General features: G+C 46.6%; 1 protein-coding gene across 3 annotated transcripts in view; it reads left to right on the top strand.

Moving 5' to 3' along the window:
• The window catches only part of Ptpre (protein tyrosine phosphatase, receptor type, E), a 148,471-nt gene that overhangs the window by 28,873 nt on the left and 95,653 nt on the right, over positions 1–23,945 (top strand). The window lies entirely within an intron of this gene.

Genomic DNA, 23,945 nt, shown 5'->3' on the forward strand with positions numbered 1-23,945 from the left:
TCTGCCTTTAGGCCCCTGCAAGTCCTGCTGACTCTCTCCCTGGTGGTGTAGGTCTCCTCTAGGCTCCGCCCAGGGTCAACAGTGCAGTTAGATATTCTGAGATTCTGTCCAGGACCATTGCTAAGGCAGAAGCTTCAGGAAGGGCTAACACTTGGAGGAGAAGAAGTACAGATTCCAAGCCTGCCCAGGTGTCCCTCTCTTGATGGGCTGCTGGTGGTGGCCTGAAAGACTGAGGTTTGCAGTTTCTGAGGGACTGGCACACTCACCTTTAAGACCTATCGTTTGGTATCAAGAAGGCAGTTCCCAAATCTATAGCATAGCTATTCACTTTCCATTGAACCTAAGCACATTGTGTGCGTGTGCGTGTGCGTGTGTGTGTTGCTGAAGGTAGAACCCACCCAAGGACTTGCATATACTGGGCAAGTATTCTTCCAGTGAGCTACATTCTTAATCTTCATTTTACTTTTAATTTGAGACAAGGTCATGTGAGTGGTGAAGGTACTGTTTATTTATTCCCTTATAAACAGCCACAAGCCAATAACCACGACCTCCATCACCACAGGTGACAGGACCCCATGCTCTACTGTGCCTAGACTATCTCTTAAATGAGCATGGGTTTGGACATTGCATTAAAACAAAAGCCTCCCTGGGCTTGCTTGACACAGCTTGTGCTTTTATGAAATGCTAATGGTATTGAATCAACTGTGGGACGTTTATATATTGGGCTGGCTTTGATCAGGACTCCTCACTTTCCATTCTAACACTGAGTCCCGGGGGCCTAAGAACCATCCACCTGTACTGAGCCTGCATACTGCTCAGAGGTCTTGGTTGGGATTGGAGGCAGCATCCTAGGTGTTCTCTGTTGAGAATTACTCTGGCATCTGTGCATCTGATCATATTCCTCTGATTTCACTTTTGTAGTAATCCTAGCAGGGAGCATGGGGCTGTGTGATGTGCAGGATATCCTAACTGTAGTGATCTGGGTGAGGGAAGAGTTGAAACCTGGGCCCCAGGAACATCATGACACCTCCCCCACCTCCAGTCATCCTGACTCATGACTGTGAACCACCACACTGGGCAGACACTCAGTGGAATCCTACTTTCTGTATAGCTATGACCCACTGCCTGTTGCTGTCCTTCTTTAAATGATATCATTAAGGATTCTTGGCACAGTGATGTAGCTTAAGAGTCACTGTGGGTATTGAGGGCCCACACTTAAGACCGGCATCTCTCCACACTCTGTGAGTGGTCCCAACCTTTTGCAGGCCTAACTGATATTTTTATCTCTAAGATACTTGGCTGGTGAGCAAAGCAGAGGGGAAGGAAGAGCTGGACTCCCTGCTGTACCTTGTACTAATGAGTTTCCGGTCTTAAGCATGGAGGTTAGTGTGAATCTAGCCACATGATGGGGCCTTTTAAAAGTCTGCACCACTAGAAGAAAAAAAGAGCTAGCTGCCTTCCCGTGAACCACTGGATTCCCGCTCTGTCCATCACTCTGAGCATCTGGCTTCTCTCAGAAAGACGGGGGATCAAGTGATTCACATCATTTGCCCAAATTAAGCCATGAGTGGAATGTATAAGCATCCTGCCCTTTTTTCATGCAGAGAAGAAATAGGAGCAATTAGCCACACTGGCAGGGGGCACTTTGTAGATGAGGAAACAGAAGCCCCCAGGTGTTGTTTGTGATCCAGGTGGAATAAATATCTCTAGAGGAGAAAGAAAAGGGGACATGTCCTAGGTTATGCTTTTAAAGTGAGCTGTTTGCAGTGTGTTTGTGCACGTGTGTGCACTTGCGCACATGCGCATGTATGTGCCCTAATTCCTGACTTACATGTATTAGTAAAGACATTTAGAAGATGAAGTGGGTAGTTCCTTCTCACGTATCCTTGGAGAGAGAGAAAGAAAGAGGGGCTTTTATTCTGTGTTTTACCCGACAACAGTGACAGCCTGCCCAGATATGATGCTTTTTAAAGGTCAGGCAGCTGGAGGTTTGAGATCTGCCACAACTGGCTTTGAGGAGAGCTGCCTGTTTAGGGCCCATTTGGGGACTGGATTGTGAAAGGAGCTGATGAACTGAGAAGATGCCTGGATGAGATGGTTGTGAAGGACTTGGCAAGCAGACCTTGAGTGGGGAAATGTGCTGTGCAGCCCAGACATAGATTTCCCAGACCTGGAGCTCTGCTCAATGGTGACTCTAATTGTTAATTAAGTGGACACTAAAAAGTGAGCACATATATTAATATAATAATTATAATATATGTATTACTACAATTGATACTGCATTTTTGTAGCTTGAAGGTATGGCATGTTGGTTTACCTGTCTGTGTGCCTTGTGCCTATGTGCATGCATGTGTGTGCCTCTATGTGTACGTCTGTACGTGTGTGTGTGTGTGTGTGTGTGTGTGTGTGTGTGTGTGTGTGTGTGTGTAGAAGCCTGAGTTCAACATATGCTGTCTTCCTCAGTCACTTTCCCCATTATCTTTTAAGTTGGGATCTCTCACTTAACCTGAAACTCACAGATTTGCCTCTGCTGGCTGACCAAGGGCTCCTCCTGTCTCCTCCACCTTCCCTGCCTCTAACTAGTGCTCTGGTTACAGGTGCACAGTACTATGTGCAGCTTGAACTCAGGTGTCATGTTTACAGGACAGACACTTAACTGAACCATCTTCCCAGGTCTTAATGCTCCTTTTTAATATTCAGTTTTTGCAACATATGCAGAGTGCACATTGCTTAGGTAGCATCCATGCCACTGTAACTGCTTGGGGCAGTCACCTAATATTACAGCAGATCTCATCAGAAGTCTCTAAGTCTGTCATCTCCAACCCTAGCTGGACCCTGAAAAATGTCAAGGTGCTCCATGTTGGACTCCATTACCATTTTTTTTATCAGATCTTCCCTGGAGAATGTCAAGAACTCAGCATGTAAAAGACTGGCTGCCATGAGGTTTTCCCTCCCTTTGAGCAAAGTTTCACAAATGTCGTTTTGAACAAGGGCTGTAGACCAGTCCACACCGGCCGTTCATCATATTTAAGTAGCACAAAAAGTACCACCAAAATCATTTTAAAGACATATCCTTCTAGATATGTCATAGGAGAGCCATTTGTTTATGGCTTGCACAATAGCCTTTTTCTGTAAGATGTGTTTTCAGAACTTTTTCCTCTCAGTCATAAAAAGGAAATGTATCTATCCACAGATACAGAATTTACCATCAGGACATTTAGTTTTTTTTCATTATTCTTTATTTTAAAGAATTCCCAGCTTTCTGAAGGATAACATCTGTTAACCTTCTACTTTGGAAGATGTGAATGTAACCTGTGGTTCTCTAACTAGGGCTCCCACATTTGAAGTCTTGTTATTGCAGGAAAGAAAACCATGCTGAGATGTAAACATGGGGTTCCTCCTTGTCGGGAGCAATCACAGCACACTGCTCAACCAAGTACAGTTTACCAGGGTTCTTAAGCAGATGGTGAACACATCAATGACTGGGATCTGTGACTGGGATGGACTCTGAATCGCCTTAGGGAGCCTGCACCAACACAACCCACCTATCTTTCTTTGCAGCCCCTATTTCTGCCCACCTGGATCCCTGTGGAACCTCATTGACCTTGAAATCCTTTCCCACAGCCTTAAACTGGCCTAAGAACCTGGTCTGACCTTGGCATTCTCTGATGAGATGGTCAGGAAGCTCCTGGCCAGCCCTACACATGGATTCAGTCTACATAGCCAGTTTGTGGCATGCCGCACCTTGTCTTAGCTATTGTTCTATTGCTGTGAGCAGATGCCGTGACCAAAGCAACTCTTTAAAAGCAAAATATTTAATTGGGGGCTTGTTTATAACATTTCAGAATGTTAGTCTATTATTATCATGGTGGGGAACAGGCAGGCATGTTCGCTGGAGCAGGAACTAATACACAAGCAGCAGGCAGAGATACAGAGAGAGACAGAGAGGGAAAAACAGACAGAGACAGACAGACAGACAGACAGACAGACAGAGACCTCAAAGCTCATTCCCAGCAGCATACCCCCTCTAACAAGGCCTCATCTATTCCAAGGAGGCCACACCTCTTAATCCTTCCAAACTAGGAACCAAGGATGCAAATCTATGAGTCTATGGGAGGTATTCTCATTCGCACACCACCACCACATGCTCTTAAGGAACCACAAGATTTAAGCCCTCTTGGTGGACCTTATCTACACACTGTGCTTTTGTGGAAGCCTAGAATGCTCATATCTTGCCTGTATCCACATTTAAGCCTTGATTGTGAGGTAATTCTTTCCTCTTTTCCTGAGTGAAGTGCCACCTGCTTCCCCAGCAAGGAACATATTCCTTCCCTGTGCTAGAGGCATGGGAGACACAGATGAGCCCTCTTCGGAGATAGAATAAACTCCTGCATAGCTAACTGCCCTGGTATTGCGGCCCACAGTTGACTTGTGTGTATCCCATGTATACCTGTGCTATCTCTCCTGTGACCTTGGCACCTAGCAGTCTTCCCTGGGCATTCAGGAGCACAGCAAGTGCTTAGGTGCCAGACAAAGGAATGGGGAACCCCAAAAGGATGCTCAGAACAGACTGAGGAGGGAGGCCAGAGGCATATGCCCGACCAAAGTGGGGTAATGTCCCAGAGGCTCTCCTTGAACTGCAGTATAAAGTACTGCCTGTTTGTAGGCAGGGCAGGATGGGAAGGGGAAAGTGGGTTGGTGGGCTAGTCTGTCCACTTGTGGAAAGGAGAAGGCTCTGGGAGATCTGAGGTCAAGGACAGTCAGCATCACAGACAGCCAGTACCACAAACAATAAACATGCCATCATCTAATAAAGATTTCCTACCAACTTACCCTGCCTGTTCCTCCCTCCTGCTGGGGGCTTGGACAGTTGACAGTTGGCATTCATAGGGACAGCATGTGTTTAAGGAATGTCCACTCTGTACTGGGCTGTGACACTGAAGCCTCAGGAGAGGTCACAGAAATAATTGCCAAGGTGGGGCCATTAACAGAAAACAGAGCCACATGGGCCTTAAAGAAGGATGGAGCATGCCTAGCCACTGTATGCCCAGCTTGGACCTCAAAATGATACCACCCCTTTGTTTTCTCAGAAAAGCCAGGAATCTAAAATTTTTATGTGAAATTTCTACCAGGTAAACTAACAACACAGATTTCCTGGCAGACAGGTAGGCCTCCACCCGCCTACCCCCCCCACTCCCACCCCCCCACCCCCCCCCGCTATGTGTTCATGCATTCTTGGGTTTGTTTACTTTTTCTTTTGACTCCAGATATTCATCCCTGCCCCTTTAGTAAACAGCTTCCCCCTCTTCCGTCTTGCTTAAACCATAATAAGTCAAGTCCCCATCTGGAAAGCTCTGTTGTCATCCTAGCAAGTGAACACAGGCCCCAGACCTTTGCCCAGGGCCTAGTGCCAAGTGATTGACAGACTAGAGGACAGGTAAGGACTGGTCCTTCCAGCACCCCCCACCCCAGTCCCACCACACCCTCGGAGGCCAAGTTCAGAGGCACGATCCAGAATGTGGGCACACGTTGATCTCATTAGCACAGACTGTAGCCCGTGGGGAATAGCTGAAGAAAACAGGCAAAACGCAGACGTGTCTCTGAAAAGCTGAGTGGCTTTTTATATCATCTCACCCAGAGAAAGTAGGTCAGCATCCCAGGAGATGCAGGCCAAGTCTCCGGCAGACCAATCAGGAGCACTTAGAGTGCCCTCCTCATGCCTGGAAGCTAGGGATCATGTGTCAGAGTCATGCACGTGAGGAGGGATGGAGAGAGCTTGGAGGTCCAGGAAGGGATTTTATAAGCAAGGAAGACCAAGGGATGCTGCCCCATCTGCCATCGATCAGAGCTAGTTAAAATCATCAGGCTGCAAGAATGCAGGAGAAACCAGGAGGCTGTGCGTCCTGGGCCCCAGGCAGCCTAATGTAGATTTGTTTTAAAAAAAAAAAAAAAGTTCTCTTACATTACCTGACATTCTTCATTTACAAAACCAAACCAAAACATAATGAAACATAAACTAAATCTATGCCTTTGGGGGCACATGGTTTGATTCTTTGTCTTTAGAATTAAAAGCAAACATGGCATGTCATAAACATGGCATGGAATATTATCCAATCATAAAAATGAAGTCCTACGGGATGAGCCTTGAAGACATTATTATCCTAAGGGTGTTAAGGCAGGTTTCTGAAACTTTCAGCTCATGTCACCTTGCACCTTGGGAATTGTTGCTCACCCTGGGTGTACGCGTATCTTAGTTTCTTTTTCTGTCACTGTGATAAAATACCTTGACACAAACAAGTTAGAGAGAGAGGGTACATTTTGGCTCTTAGTTCCACGGTAAGGTCCATCGTGGCTGGGAGGGAAGGACAGCAGGAGCCTGAGCCACTTGTTCACATGGTTCCCTTAGTTAGGAAACGGCCATGGGCGTGCAGTGCTGCTCAGCCCCATTCTCCACTGGGATAGTTTAAATCCCTGCCTAGGGATGATGCTGTCTTCTCACCTCCATGAACACAACCAGCCCTCAAAGGACTGGAAAGACAGTTCAGCAGTAAGAACACTCGCTGCTCTTTTAGAAGATAAGAATTTGATTTACAGTACCCACATGGGGCAGCTTACAACTACCTGTAACTCTAGCTCCCAGGGATCTGATAACCTCTTCTGACCTCCAAGGACCTACGCATGGTATACATACATATACTCAGGCACATGTAACATAAAACTAAATTATTTCTTTAAAATCCAATAATCCCTTACAAACAGGCCCAGAGAGCCATCTACCTGATTTTGCTAGATTCCATCAAGTTGACAACATCAAATATCACTATAAATTCTGGTGGTGTGAATGACAAATGTCTCCTACAGTCTCTGGCATTTGGATGCTTGGTCCCCAGGTGGTGCTGTTTGGGGAGGCTTAGGAGGTGTGGGCCTGGGTGGAGGAATTATGTCACTGCTGACAGGCTTTGAGAGTTTATACACTCACATCATGTCAAGTCCACTCTCTCAGCTTCCTGCTTGCAGATGGTCTGAGCCTTCAGCTTCCTGCTTCCGGCTTCCGGCTCTAACCATTATGCCTGCCTCCCATTATGCTATCCTCACCATTATGACCCCAGCCTCCTGGGACTGTAAGCTTCAAATAAACTTTCCGTACGTTGGATTGGTCATGGTGTTTTATCACAGCAATAGAAACCCTAACTAAGCCCCACATCAAACATTTACTGGTAATAAGTCATAATGAATTTCATTCTAAAATAATGCTTTAGCATCCATCACTTTCCCTGTTTTATAGAGATGAACGCGGATTTGCATGCTAAGGAGGCTGTGTGCTTGTTTGTTTTCACACGGGGAATTCAGTCCCCACTGAATATTCGGTTCAGAAGAGGAGCTTCTGCAGTGTTTTATGGAGCTGATTGACGTTTTTATTTCATAATTGCTAATGCTGAGAATGTCACTGTTTTAGTCAGTGTTGGTATTGCTAGGATGAAACACAGTGACAAAGAGCAACTGGAGGGGGCAGGGTTAACTTCTCTCCCAGTTCCATATCACAGTTCATCATCAAAGCTCTGCGAGCAGGATCTCAAACAGGACAGGAACCTGGAGGCAGGAGCTGACGCAGAAGTCATGGAGGGGTGCCGGGCTTAGTGGCTTGTTCTTGGCTTGCTCAGCTTCCCTCCCTCCCTCCCTCCCTTCCTTCCTTCCTCCCTCCCTCCCTTCCTTCCTTCCTTCCTTCCTTCCTTCCTTCCTTCCTCTCTCTCTCTCTCTCTCTCTCTCTCTCTCTCTCTCTCTCTCTCTCTCGGATATTTCCTTTATTTACATTTCAAATGTTATCCCCTTTACCAGTCTACCCCCCCAATCCCCTATCCCATCCCCTCCCCCTGCTTCTATGAAGGTGTTCCCCCACCCACCTACACATTCCTGCCTCCCCCACCCTCAAATTTCCCTACACTGGGGCATTGAGCCTTCACAGGACCAAGGGCCTCTCCTCCCATTGATGCCTGACAAGGCCATCCTCTGCTACATATGCAGCTGGAGCCAAGGATTCCTCTGTGTGTACTCCTTGGTTGGTGGTTTAGTCTCTGGCGAGCCAGTTTTCTTATAGAAACTAGGACCACCAGCCCAGGGATGGCACCACCCACAATGGGCTGGACCCTCCTTCATCAATCACTAATTAAGAAAAGGGTCAGAGGCTTGCCTGCAGTCTGATCCTACGGAGGCATTTTCTTAATTGAGATTTCTGCCTCTCAGGTGGCTTTAACTTGTATAGAGTTGACATAAAACTTGGCAGTACAGCCCTTTGCATAAGGGTAGAAATGTGTTTAGAGTCATTTTGGAGGTATTCTCTTCTAATCAAAAGTTAAAAAAGAAAATCATCGAACATTTTTTTCAAGTAAAACTTCTTTCAGTAATCCTGAAAGCAACGTTTACATTCAAGCATTCTAACACAACACGATCCAAAGATATTACATGTTGAGCAGTGACCATAGGAAAATACTTAACGTTTTTCTTTTCTGTCATTGGACCATTGTGTTTTCCTAACGGCAGAAAATTCTGTGTGTCCAGTAAAAATACTGTAGGCTCTAACATATTCTAATCTCTAATCGAAGCTATCTTAGTCAGGATTTCTATTCCTGCACAAACATCATGACCAAGAAGCAAGTTGGGGAGGAAAGGGTTTATTCGGCTTACACTTCCATACTGCTGTTCATCACCAAAGGAAGTCAGGACTGGAACTCAAGCAGGTCAGGAAGCAGGAGCTGATGCAGACGCCATGGAGGTATGTTCTTTACTGGCTTGCTTCCCCTGGCTTGCTCACCCTGCTCACTTATAGAGCCCAAGATTACCAGCCCAGAGATGGTCCCACCCACAAGGGGCCTTTGCCCCTTGATCACTAATTGAGAAAATGCCTTACAGTTGGATCTCATGGAGGCATTTCCCCAACTGAAGCTCCTTTCTCTGTGATAACTTCAGCTGTGTCAAGTTGACACAAAACTAGCCAGTATACAAGCCAGGATCTTTCAGGCAGCATTTATTGGTACTGTGTGGTGTAGTGGTATGTTCAGGACAAAATGCATGTGTTGTGTGTTCACAAGCAAGGCTGTGGTGAAGCTGGGTACTAAGATAAATAAACAGACCACAGGCAATGTGACGTTATGTATACGAAGTCCCTAATCAACTGCAAAGATAGGAAGCAGAATATGGTGGTGTCAGAGGATGGAAGGAAGAGAGGCGAAGTGGTGCTTAGCACAGATAGAGCTTCATCTGGGAAGATTAAAATCTACTGGACAGGGACGATGGTGTTGGTTGCAAACTGTAACAACTTCTAAATGCCTCTCGCTGATCTCAGACAAAATGAGTTAAAATAGAGAGTTTTGTGTTGAATGACTATCAGCACAGAATAGTTTGCTGGCAGTTTTGATTGAGATCTGACACGTTTTACATTTCCTTATTCATGACATCTCTCTGCTTTCTGAGCTCCTGACTTTGTAGTAAAGTGTCCTAACTCTCGCACTGATCTCATGCCTACCTTCAAGCTTATTGGTGGATGTTTAAATGTGGGATGCTAATGTCAACAGTACTGTGTTTTTAAATTTTCAAACATCACTTGTTTACTTCTTGATATAACTTTTAAAATAATGGAAATTTTATATTTACCTCATGCGCTGAAAATCTTGCAGCCATCAAGTAAATTTTAGAAGACTCATTGGTTAATTAATTGTTTCAATTTCTACATTTTTGTATTTTTAAATTCGCTCTCCCCTTGCAGTATCTAGAACTTTTTGGCATGGTGTTGAAATGGAGTACTGAGACACAGGACAGTCTTATCTTGTTCCTGTTTTCATAAGCAAACATCTGTTTTCTTATAGGCAAGCATGTCTTTTGTCAGCATCAAGTGTAATGTCAGGTTTAGGTTCTTTGTGTGTGTGTGCCTTGTCTGTTCCTCTGCCCCTTAGCTGGGGGTTTTCCTTATGGGTCAGTCAACATGCTGTCAGATGTTCTTCGATGTCACTTGAAGGACCCTGAGGTTTCTCTTCTTTAGCCTGTCAGTATGATGAGTTGTATTCATTGGCTTTAAAATGTGCAGCCAGGTTTTTGGACCTGGACTGAGTCCTGCTCAGCTGTGCCAACTTCTTTCTCATTGTTGGATTCAACTTGCTAACATTTTGCTGAGAATTCCACATTTCTGATCTTGGGAGACGATAGCTTATTGTTTCCTTGAAATGCCTTGGTTCTTTTAGTACGACACTGGCCTGGGGGATCATGAAGTAGACCCTCTTCTCCCATCATTTGGGAGAGATTATGGGGAATTTTAACTTTTCCACAAAGGTTTGCTAATCTGCTCATGCTGCTTTCCATCTCAAAAAAATTGATTGTTACTTATTTTTTCTTTAATAAGTATATTTCTGTTCAAAGGGTCAAATTCTCTATTGTGAAGGTCAGAATTCTAGGTTGGTTCTAGGTTAAGGCTTGGAGAGGGTTGGGAGGGACAGTGAGTGTTTGCTTAAAGGTTGTCCTTCACACCTTAACTGGTCATCTGCTTGCTTACACACCCATTCTTTCTTCAGTAGCTGTCTTCTCAAGCTATCTGCTATGAATAACCCCGGCCCCAAGAAGGTGGTGTGCCTCTGTCTCACGCCTTCCTGTGCATTTGGTCGAGCTGCTGGGCTTTTGTCTTTAATGTATAATTACAGCTCTTTGGTTTCATCCTGGCACTCTAGAGCTGAGGCAGAAGGATTGTTGTGAGTTTCTAGCCAGCCTGAGCTACAGGGTGAGGCCCTATCTCAAACAACAATAAAACAAACAAAACCAAAAAAGCAAGAAACACAAAAAGGATAATAATCACACATTCTGATTCATGTAGACTCTGCTAATTTTTATTTTATAGAAATCATTGAAATGAGTGTGACAGAAGTTACCTCTCAGCATCTGAAATGATTGCCAAGCAGATTAAAAGTGCAAACCCAGTGCGAACGGTGGTGGGGGAGGATGCCTTTAATTTCAGCACCTGAAAGGCAGAGGCAGGCAAATCTCTGAGTTTGAGGCCAGCCTGGTCTACAGAGCAAATTCCAGACTGGCCAGTGCTATCCAGAGAAACTCTGTTGAGAATCACAGACAAAGCCAAGATAAAACAAAGCAAAAAAGTACCAATCCACCACTGTTTGGAAGGCGGTATTTAGAGTGACTCACTTTTGAGTATCAGAATGTGGTTTGGGGACATCAGGTACAGAGCACAGCTGTAGAGTCAGACCTGCCCCTGTGGTCCTGGCTCTGCCAATAGATCTTCCTCCTAATGTGAAGAATAACTCAACCCTTCCTGGTTACCTGTGAGGTTTAGGGGTAGGTGGGTGATGCTACAAAGTGTCTAGCGGCATGCTTGCCAGGCCATCGATGGTGTTGCTTCTATTTATTCATTCATTCATTCATTCAAAGGTTGATATGTTGGGAATGTCCACAGTGCTGTGGGGGATGAAAGGATGTAGGAGTGGTGCCTGTCCTTATAGAGAACTCAGTCTCTTGGGAGGCTCTGGCTGATGCAGACAAGATGGAATGTAATGAGAGGTAGGGAAGCTAGTGACTGTCAGAAGCGGGTCAGAAAGGGGACCCGCTCCTTGTACAAGCTTGTGGGTCCCTGGGGACTCAGGGTCTCATCACTGAAGAGTCAGGGTAGCATATGACATGCTGTTTGTCATGTCGTAGGGCTAGGCAGGCCCTCTTGACTGTTGTCTGCTCTGTACCCTGCACCCCCATACTGAAGATATCCATAGACAACTGCAGAAAGGTGCAGTAGTAGGAGGGTGGCATCTACTGGCTCCCTGGTGAGACGGCTCACACCTAGGATGCCCTTGCTGTCCCTTTCCAGTTGCTTGGTCAGCATCTCTGGCCATAATCCCTTTGGGAACATTTTTGCCTTGGACCCATGGATCTGACCTGGTCTTTGACACTCAGCTTCCCAGACTCTGTGCTTCCCCAGTTTCTGTCTGCCTCTGTACTCCATCTGGGCCCTGGAAACCTGGATACCCCACACCTCTCTTCCTGAAGCCCTTGCTCCTGTGAGCTCAGTAATAAACTTGATGTTGTGTATGTTCTGTCCCCCCCCCCCACCGGTTGCTTATCCCAGCTTGTCCAAACTGTGGGACTTTTTCTTGCCCAGAAACGAGCCATCCCACGCAGCCTCTCCTCTGATTGTTCCGGGAACCCTCAGCCTAGCCAGGGGCGGCCATCTCAGTGCAGAGCTATGGGTTTCCAAGAGCCTAGAGCATTTTTTCCCCACGTGTCCCTCACGCATGTGGCCTTCTTTGGAGGCCCAGATGGGCTTCCTTCGGCCCTCACAAATGAAAACCATTAGACATTCAGCAAGATGCTCCAGCTGCAATCTGATTCTTTAGCATCGTTACTGAGGACAGTGTCCTCTTTTTGGATGGGGGCTGGCGGAGGTAAGATGAGAACAGTGTTGGCTTGTTGGGGAGCTGCTTGGAATGCTCCCAGCGTGGAGAATTGAAAATGCATCTTTACAGGCTTCTCCGGGGGGTGTAGCTGGGTACGGCGGGTGAGGGCTGGTAGGGACCGTCAGCTGGCAATGCCCTCCAGACGATGATTTCTCTTCTGACACTGGGCAACAAAATGGGGTGCCAAGGACCAAAGGTCTCCTGGGGGGCTTCCAGGAGAGCCTTGAACTTGAAACTGTCCCGTGTTGCTAAGCACAAGAGTGTTGTTGGTATACTCACCAAGGTAGATACTCAGTTGTTATTGAATGGTCAAGTGGCTGGTCATTTGGGGTGAGATGGACCTTCTTGACTGTTTTGTATGGGGGTCCAAACTGCAGGTGAACAGCCCATACCTAAACATTGTACACTCCAGGTATCAGACATGGCTAGGACTAGAAGAGCCACTGGTTGTCCTTTGCAGTGGTGAGTGTAACTCTCTCCGTGCCTGGTGTCACCTGGGTCCCTTGCTAGCTATCACTGCACTTGGTAGTCCACACACTTTAAGTGCCACTGACCTGAAAACCCAAAATGCTCCCAAATTCCAAACATTCTGAATTCAGACAAGATGCTTTGTGTGGAAAACTCACACTCACACGATGTAGCATCCTGGTCATGATGCAGGTGCACTAAAGAAACAGATGAAAAGGTGCCTTCTGGGGCTGGATGGAAGCCCAGTCAAGCACTTGTCATGTTATCGTGACAACCTGAGTTCTTGGGTCTCCAGACTCCCCCCCCCCCCCCCGCGCCATAAAAAGCTGTGTGTGATGGTTCTTGCTTGTAATCACACACCAAGGTCGCAGAGCTAGGCAGATCCCTGGGGCTCACTAGCCTAGTTGGCAAGCTCCAGACTAGTTAGAGACCCTGTGCTAAACAAATAAACAAAACATCAAAAAAGGTTGAGGCTCCTGAGAAATCAACACCTGAGACTGACATCTGGCTCATGGGCACGTCATGTTGTGTGTGCACTCACACATGCGCGCGTGCACACACACACACACACATGCTGTTGTACAAAAGCATCTAGATACCTGTGTATTCTGTATTTGTGAGACATAAATGAATGTCACGCTTAGCCTTCGGTTCTATCCCCAAGCCAACTCATTAGATAAACTCAAATATTTCAGAAATCCTGGGGGAAGAACAAAAGCTGGAACATCTATGGCCCCAAGCATTTTGGACGAGAGATGCCGAAGCTGTTTTTATTTTACCTTAATGTATTTCTTCTCGTCTCCTACAAGTCTATCAGCAGCATTAGGGGGAAGCTGAGCTGTCTCCCTGATACTCTGGCAGGGCCAGGCATGTGGTGGGTGCTTGGCAGACATGGATGGATGAGTGGGTGAGTGTGTGTGAGAGTGGGGAGGGAACCTGCTGGATTCTTGGCATAAACAGCTTCTCGGAGATGATGGTGGGGGAGACTCTGTGGTCCAGTGTGTATCCCTGGGATGTTTTTAATACTGAATGATGAGAAATACAGGAAAGGTTTGGGTCTTTCCTTCACTGGAGCCCAGGAGTCAAGGAGAAAGCTACCCCTTAGAACTGTGTAGTCATTTGGTAGGGGGAAGAAGATGAACAGAGGTATCTCACCACTCTATCTATGTAGATAAACCATGTAAATGAAATGCCCCCGCCCCCAAGTTTGGTAGACCAGGCCAGGGAGCTCTTTCTTAAAACTGTCATATCACTGTGTGAAGTGAGAAAGTTTGCCCTACCCAGAGGGGCAAGTCACGTGTTCTTAGAGGTTCTGCTACCGGATGGTGACATTCAGTGGCATCCCCTAGTGAGGAAGAGGCCAACTCCCTTGTGGGTGGGGTTGGGTAGATTGGAGTGTGCCTTGCTGGGTAGGGACCTATAGGGCAGGGGTGGGGACAGGATGGGGTAGATGATGTTGTCCTGATGTCCAAGGCTCTGCAGGGCAGGGGTGGGGACAAAAAGGATTATCCTGTTGAAAGCATAGTATCTAGCTCAAGAATCCCTGGGCTATGGTAAGGCCCAGCTATGTCAGAAGTCCGTCTGTCAGCAGGATCCAAGGACTAAGGGACAGCAGAGTGTGTTAGAAACGTTAAATACAATGAATTTGGGGAAGATAGAACTGGGGCCCCAGGTTGCAAAACACCAATGGAGAGGAAATGTAGCTCTGAGAACCAGTTGTGGAGGAAGCCACAGATGGCATCTGCGGCCAGAGATACGGGAACAAGCAGTTAATCTGAATGTCCTGGGCCTTCTTCCTGTAGGGTGCATCAGGGGCAGGTGAACTGCACCATCTAAGGCTGTGCTGAGTGTGGTTCCTTCTCTATACCTGTCACACAACAGCAGAAATGCCTGGATGGACTCAGGTCCTGCGGGAAACCTTCCCTGACTGCTGGCCAGGCCAGGGGGCATCTTCCCTAAGACAGATGTCTAAGTAAATATCATCTCCTAGTGTGATAACATGATCAGCCAGAGTAGGTGCTCAGCAATGCTTTTTAAATGAGTGCACGGTGTCTTTGATAAATGAGTCGCCTGCAGTGAGAAAGGCACTTGCTGAGGGCTGGATCAGCATTTGGACGGTGGCATTCGTGGAACAGCCCACCTGTAATTCCAGCCCATTGGGTGATGGAATCAGGATCCCCGGAGGGAGCTGCACAGTTAGATTAGCCCAATAAGTGGAGGGTAATTGAGGAAGACAGTCGACATTGACCTCTGGCCTCCATCTGCGCATGTGCAGGTACATTCATGTGAGCATGCACACATACGCGGGAGTAAAGTATAGTTTAAAGACAGTAATAATAGTTGTCTGTGTCTGGATGGGATGACAGAATGGAGCTGGCAGATTCACAGAGGCAGAAAAGGATGCCTTTGACCCTGGGGTGCTTAATTACGGGGGATGAGTCTGACCTCACCTGGAGTGGCATTTTGTGAGGGAGAGGTGTGTGTGTGTAGGAGAGGAGATGAGAGAGAGGGGGTGGGAGTGTGTGAGAGTTTGAATGTGTGGGTAAGAGTGTGTGTGGGAGGTGGCAGTGTGAACATGTAGGTGGGTGTGGGTGTAGGTGTGACTGTAGGTGTGAGCATGAATGCATGAATGAGCATGAGTAACGGTGCAAGGGTATACAAATGTGGGAGGTGATGGTGAACATGTGTGAGTGTGTGCATATGTAGGAGTGTGTGTGTTTGCAAGTGTGGAAACGACAAGCTGGGGTGGTCTGCTATGGACCTCAGAGTATCTTTACAATCCTGGTACCAATACAGCTCATGTATGGCTCCTGGAAAAGCCAGGGCCCTAGGCAGTTCTATCTAGAAAAACAAAAATGTCCTGGTCAGGAAAAGAGTGGGGTAGGGTGAGGTGTGTGTGTGCACCTAGAGCAACCTGCATCTAAACCCTGGCTTTAGCGTCCCCTGTGGAAGGGAATCCAAGTGCCATCTCTTGGAGGTCTCCTCTCTCGTATCTTTTGCAAAGCTCCTCAGTTACTCTGAAAGCAAATGCCAGGGTCATTTAAAGTCTTACATATTTTTCCTTCTGGAATCTTCCTACCTCCTTGCCGTGCAGCCTGCTCTGAAAAGCTGAACGTGTCTGCAGTTGAACCCAGAGAATCACAGCCCACGACTCACCTCAGCCAGCAGGAAATTATTAGCTTCAAACTTCTAGGAAATGTATTTCCAGAGACAACGTTTCTAGCTGTCTCTAAGAATGAATGAAAGGCTTCACTTCATTTGTTTTAATCCCTTGCCTACCCATGGACAGTTTGAAATTTTGGGGGAAGGATTTTCATCGTTATTAATAAACAGCGTTGCCTGGGCAATCCACTTCACAGCCAAAGGCACTGTGTTAGACTGCAGTCGTGAGCAACTTTCGCATCCCTGTGAATGAAATACTTGAGAGAATAATTTCAGAAGAGGGGAGGTTTGTTTTGCTCACAGTTTGGGAGGGTACAGTATGTGGCCCCATGGTTCTGTGGCTCCGTGAGTCTCCATCTGTGGCAGGGAGAATGCACCAGGGGATGACAGAGGCACACCACTGGTGGCACACTTCCTCTAGCCAGACCTAATCTTCTATAGTTTCTACCAACTCCCAAAACAGTGCCACCAGCTGATATCCATGGTATAGCACATATACCATGAGGGACAGCTTACATCCTGCATAACATAACAGATCCTTGTCACTGAGCTGAGGCCGATGGCAACTGTGACTTTGAGAACACAGAATCTACTAATTTCTTAACAATTTCTTTATTATCTACATGAGGGTTTTGTCTGCATGTATGTCTGTATACCAAATGTGTGTCTGGTGCCCACAGAGACCAGAGGAGATTTTCAGATACACTGAGACTGGGATGACAGACAGTCATGAGCTGCTGTGTGGGTGCTGGGAATTAAACCTAGATGCTCTGGAAAAACAGCAAGCTCTGTTAACCACTGAGCCATCTCTCTAGAGCCTGTAATGATTCTTTTAAAAGCTCTTTATACTAGCTAAGGCCATGCTACTTCATTCTTGGCAAGGGCTTGTATTCACCTGGAACTTTGTAGTACACAGTGATCAGAGGCTCCAGGACACCGGCCTTCTGCTGAAAGGACACAGTACTGCTGTCTCTGAGTGACAGGAGCCAGCCAGCCATCCTTCATGGATGATGGATTTGGGCCGATGAGCCCCTTTCCCAGAGTTTCTCAGACCCCTTTGGAGAGTGCGCCTTGACCTCTGAAGGTCTGCCCAGGTCAGATTCCTTAAATGAGAGCTTCATGGCTATGGTAAGTGGTGTCTGCCCCTTTAGCCGCATCTTCAACTCAAAAGTTCCTTGATGATATTTTTGTGACTATCAAATGGCAGGAAATAGATGCTGCCTTCCTTAATTTTATCATTCCAAATGTCACGAGGATAGCAAGGATCTTTACAAGACAGAAGAAGAACCTCATTAGTAACTCCCATGGTAACCAACCCAGCTCGATCTCTTCCTTCCCTGTCTGTGGCTATTTTCAGTTCTTAAATTGATTGGCAACCCTGTGGAAATGGAGGGGGGGGGGCACGGAATGTACACGCCCACTTCACCAGGGGCTGAAGAGCCTTTTTGAATCTTGCTCCTTCAATGCCATCCCTGGTGTTCGCAGAAGGTGACAGCCAGCTCATAATGGGAAGTGATTGTTTCTTTCTATGAGAAAGAAATAATGGTTTCCCTTTTTTATCCTCGTGTAGCTTATGTTAAGATATAGCTCATAAATGGTTCCATTTTTAATTCAGCTTACAGTTGATTTTTTTTCAAAGGCTTAATTGTCTTTTGTGTGTGTTTGCCTACCTGTATGTCTGTTGTCATGTTCATGCCTGGTGCTAGTAGGGGGGCAGAAGATGGTGTTGGATCCCCTGGAACTGGAGTTACAGATTGCCATATGGGTGCTAGGAACTAAACCCGGGTCCTTTGCAAGAGCATCCAGTGTATTTAACAGCTAAACTGTCTCTCCAGCCCCTTATGTTTCATTCTTGAGCATGGATGTGTAATGTACTTTAGTGGTTTGTCATTAGAAGATGAGACTGGCTATATTTTCACTAAGCATGGAGACCCTCGAGTGCAGTTAAGGTTTGAAACTGTGTCCTCCAGTCCACCTAGCTCCTAGCGGACTGTGTCAGAGCTTTGCAGGATCAAGGTCCTGTCAGTGTCCCACCCTGTCCTATCACAGGTTATCAGACATTGAGGGTACTGGTGCCTCAGCCAGCCCTGGACACCTGGGAGCTATGTCTCTTCACTATCCACACAAGCCCTCCTGCTTCTTTACCTTGCTGTAAAGTGCCTTGGGTCCCCCAGGGCACCCTGGAAGCCTCAGCAATGTCACCAGTGCTCACACGTGAGCAGATGGCTCCAGTGCACATGTTGACAGACCCTCACTTGCTGTACAAGAGTAGATCTGCTGATGTTCAATAAACATCTCAGCCGCCCTGAAGGAGGGCACCTTCATTTCACTCCTGAGGCTCCAGAAGCTCCAGGGTCTCACACTGCACACTTGGGTGGACAGGTTTCTGCCTGCAGGACCCACCACCTCCTAGGCTTCTTGGGCTGGTAATAGGAGGAATGAAAGCCTAGTGGTTATGGCACACCCAGCTCCATTATGGCTGTGAGAGGAGCTGTGAGATAAAAACTTGTGAATCAGAGTTCCTCTTTTAAAAAATGAATATGATTTAAATCAGAAACCTATCTCCAGGCACACAGTTTGTGCCTCCAGCTAAAAATCTTGGTCTAGCAGAAATAAGGCTCTGAGGACAAGTCAGCACACACTTTATGGTGACATCCAGGGCCACACTGTTTTGTGACAGCCATTAGGTCTCTTGACACTGATGGTCATCTGCCACCCAGCGGGGAAAACTCATATGCATGGATGATGACAGCAGTAACTCTCAGTTGCCCATATTTTGAAAGTGAGTTTTAAGACAAACTAAACAAATTTATTCATTTGTTTCCTGGTATGGGCAGAATTAAAAAACAAATACCTGTTATAATATACTAGAATATCAACTCAAATTAAGATTTGGAAACTTTATTGAAATACAACACATTTACAGAAAATTGTGGGCATACAAATGCATGGAAACTTATCAGGAAGCCATTGTGGATCTAACACTCAGACCAAGAAGTTAGGGTGCCCAGGTCTTACTCCCAACCCCCCTGTTGCTATAATTACCACACCTCCCCCCTCTCTGTCAGTGGTTGCCTGAATTTGAAATTACATATATGATGTACTTGTTATGTTTACTGAACACCTACTATGTGCAGGGCATTGCATGGCTTTCCAATGGATTTAAACTACTTTCCCTGGCTGTATGCCAGTAGGCTGTGGCCACAGTTAGTGTGGACGTAGCTATGTGTAACGCCAACAGAAAGTGTCCTGCCAACAGTCTTTTTTCATTATATAGGGGCCAGAAGGCACAGGTACCCAAGAATTCAGGCATAGGAAGAGGGGGTTATGTGTATTTGTGATATGTATGTGTGTATATGCATGTGATATATATACATATATATATATATATACATATATGTGTATATATACATATGTATATATATTCTATATATGTTTATAATTCTAGTGCCAGGAACATGGAGACAAGTGGATCCCTTGGGCTTACAAGCCAGCCAGACTAATCCACTTGCCAAGTTCCAGATCAACAAGAGACCCTGTCTCAGAAGAAAACAAGGCAGATAGTAGCTGAGAAATGACACCCAAGACTGGCCTCCGAACTCTATATGCACATGAACCAACACACATACACATACACATCTACAAACACTCGTCCACATAGACACACACACACACACACAATTCATCTTGTGTGACAAGCACCATAAGAGAGACGATGCCCAGTGAAAGCACAGCCCCCAAAGCAGAGAGACACCTTCCAGCCCTGTCTCTCCACAGCTAAAGTGCTTTTCTCCACTCTTCCTGTGGGCCCCACCTCTGATGCCTGGAGTCAACAGGGAGGGCTAGAGAGGGAAGGAAACCCCACCCTGCCCTTCCCCACCCCCACTATGACCCCCTTCCACGAGCCCAGCCTCCATCCTGCTGGCTGTTATTTAGGCGATTTGTGTTCTCCCCCACTAGGCATGTTAGAGAAAGAGAGCCCAATTGTATCATTCTTGGTCTAAATGGATTTGGGGGTAGATGCTGCCTCCCCAACTTGCTCCTGGCTTCATTCCACTGTGACATAACCCATGAGGTTATAATAAAAGTAACTGGGTGGCTGAGAGCATTAAATTGAAACACTTCTTTGGAAACACCAGGCAGGTTCGGACTCAGCAAGTGCTGGGTCCCTTCCCCTGGAGAGAGAAGACTGCAATTGTGCCTCAGTTGGGTCCTGAGCTTCCTGACTGAAGTGAAACAAAGGCTTGTATTGTTCTAGTCCCTGTGAAAGAACATTCCTAGTCTTTCAGGAAATGCAAGCCTTTTTTTCTGGTACTATGTACTATATGGTCCAAGACAACTTTTATTCTGTAAGCAGTTAGGATTTGCAACCATGATTCTTATCCTTCCATTCCCCCACTAAAAAGGCAGTATATCTCCTTAGCAACTGTATAGCAGGTTTGCATCAGCCCTTTGATGAAAGCTTCTAACCTGAGATCTGATACTGTGATACTCAAATTGGAAGGCTAATGGAGTCAAGACTGCACTGGGCTAGTCCATCTTTTCACCTTTTATTGCCTTACACTAATAACATGCATAGAGAGATGGGGGATGGAAGGAGGCCTGGAGGAAGGGAGAAAGAGAGGGGGAGGGGAGGGGGAGGGGAGGGGGAGGGGAGGGGGAGGGAGGAGGGGGAGGAAGAGGGAGGAGGGGGAGGGGGAGGATGAGGATGAGGGGGAGGGAGGAGGGGGAGGGGGAGGAAGAGGGATATTCCAAGAGGGAGGGCGCTGTCCACTCTGTTTGATGGCTCCATTTTCTGTGGGGTTTAGTGAGTGCAGGGCTCATGGAAATGCTCTAGGGCAGTGGTTCTCAACCTTCCTAATGCTGTGACCCTTTAATGCAGTTCTTCATGTGGCAGTGACCACCCAATCATAAAATTATTTTGTTGCTACTTCATAGTTGTAATTTTGCTACCTTTATCAATCATAATGTAAATATTTGATGTGCAGGAAATCTGATATTCCACCCCCCTTAAGGGGTCTCAACCCAACCCTGAGAACTAAGGTTCTAGAACTTTGGAAGATCTAGGTGAGGCAGGAGGCCTGGCTGGTCTGCATTGTTTTCACTTGGAGTCTATGAAGGAGAAGGTCGCTCTAGGGTCATTTGTGCTGGAAAGTCACAGTGGCACTGAGCTGGGACCTGAGGGAGCTGCTGCCACAGGCCTCAGCACTTTATGAAAGAGCTTGTGGGCTCCATAGCATCGTGGCTTTGTTCCCAGGGCTGCTGGCCAGGGAGGCAGAGCCAGAGCCTTCCTTCCAGGGATGCTGGCATTGGTAGGTGAGGATGCCTCTTTCTCTCTCCTTGCCTAGAAATCCCCAAATTTGGCTTTATTTGCAACTTCAACCCAAATGTGCAGAAGGTTAACTGAAATCTTATGCCTTTTTTATAGAGGAATTCAAAACACAAATGGATGAATGCACACACACATAAGCACATTCATGTAAGCACATGAACATGCATCTCACATGCATACATACACACATACCATATACTCATATGCATACATGTACACAACATGCACACATACCACATATACATGTGCTATATGCACACACAACATGCACACTTTCATACATGCAGGCACATTGAACATGCACACATACATGTAATGTACACATATGCATACATACCACATACACACATGCTATATACACATACAATATGTACATTCTCACACATACAGGCACATATACATGCATATCACATGCACACATACACATATACCATATGCATATATACCCCCACACATACATATTATATCCACATACAACATGCACACTCTCATTCATACAAACACAGTGTGTGCATGTACACACACACACACACACACACACACACACACACTAGCATAAGAGCCTGAATGTTTCTCTCTGACACATACAGGCCTCCACCAGGAGAAGCAAAGGGGAGGAACCCCAGAGAGACACCTCGCTCACCACACTGGGGCTCACCACACTGGAGCTCACCACACTGGGGCTTTCTGGAACTGGGTTGCTGGGTGTCCCCAGAAGTACGCTCAGTCCCCGAAGCTGGCCAGTGGCAGGCAGTTGCTTTGAGGATTCTTGCATCACCCACAGCTCTGTGGGGGTTGGTTGGCGTTTTCAGAATTAATCAGAAGCACAACTCCAAGCTAAGTGCTCTAGTCACACAGTCTAAGCCACCACGACCGGGTGCCTGCCCTCTGAGGCCAGCCCATCTTTCCTCCCACATCTTCTATCCCAGGGGACTGACTTCCCTATCACCACCATCATCAGTGCACACCCTGCACATTTTTGCTTAGCTGGGAGCAGCTCCTCAAATCCACCAGTGGAGCAGATGGTGATAGGAAGCTGCTGGTGCATCAGTGGCCACGCCCCAACTGGAAGGGTGGCTGGGCACTGCTAACAAAACCACACTCCCCCAACTCTGAAGCTTCTGCTATTGACTCTGCTTGTGTTCCCCTTACTCTGAGCTGAATTTGCTAGAAGTTTGCAGACCCTCGTTGTGACTACATTCACAAAAGCCAACCTGGTATTGTCCTCTTGTTCTTAGGTGGATAATGGACCTTTTATGGGGAATATCTATTGGAGAAGCTCTTTGTGTGTCTGTGTGTTAGATGTGTGGTATATGCATCTGTGTATATGTTGGATTGTGGTATATGCATTTATGTGTATGTGTGTCTGTGTGTTAGATGTGTGGTATATGCATCTGTGTATATGTTGGATTGTGGTATATGCATTTATGTGTATGTGTGTCTGTGTGTTAGATGTGTGGTATATGCATCTGTGTATATGTTGGATTGTGGTATATGCATTTATGTATATGTGTGTCGTGGGAGGATGTGTGGTATATGCGTCTGTATGTGTGCTGGATGTGTGAAATATGCATTTGTGTGTGTGTTGACTGTATGGTATAAGCATTTGTATATATGTATATATGTGTGTCTCTGTTGGATATGTGGTGTATGCATGTGTTCATGTGGATGTGTGCGGATGTGTGTGTACAGGTATGCATATGGAGGCCAAAGTTGAAACTGCATGTCTCTCTCACTCCCTCTCTTGTCTTATATTTTGAGACAGGGTCTCTCATTGACCCTGGAGACCACTGATTCAGATAAACTGCTTGGCCAGTGAGCTCCAGGGACCCTTCTATGTCCTGCTCCTCAGTGCTGGAGTTACAAACACACCCAACCATGCTTGGTTTTTACATGGATTCTGAGGGTATGTACTCAGATCCTTGTGTGCTTTACCCACTGGTCCACGACTCTGCCCCCGGTCCACGATCCCGCCCCCTGTACAATGTACCTAAAGCTGGGGTTGGATGAACTTCTGTGTAGTTGCAGTGACCTCAGGTTGCAGAATTTTCTGTGGTCATCACCCTGTCCTATACCTGTACCAGAACCTTGGAGGTGTCCCCATCTACACACAGCACCTTAAGACTCTGTGTCCTGTGTCACCCACAGAGGTCCTGCTTATACTGAATTGAAGTGTTAAGCAGGATCTTGACATGAGTGTGGACTTTATTGGTCGTGAGTGTTTGCCATACTAATGTGACACTCACAGGCTGACAACACAAGTTCACGTCCAGTACTCACATCCAAATATGTGGGCACAGACCAGTGAGGGGAGGGTTGGGACAGGGGTTGACATACCCGCGGGGACACCACCCACACAACAGGAGTTGCCTTTCTAAGTTGGAGAAGGTCCTTCTCAGCTCTCCATTCCATAACAAGTAACCAGCAAGATGGTGCCTGCCTGGTGTTTGGCACATGGTGCAGACAAGAGGAACAGGAGCCTGGTGGGTGGTGCCCAGGCCACGCAGCGGTCATGGCTTCAATGCCTGACACGTCAGTGCCTA

The sequence above is a fragment of the Mus musculus genome, chromosome 7, assembly GCF_000001635.26.
Source record: "Mus musculus strain C57BL/6J chromosome 7, GRCm38.p6 C57BL/6J".
NCBI lineage: Eukaryota > Metazoa > Chordata > Mammalia > Rodentia > Muridae > Mus > Mus musculus.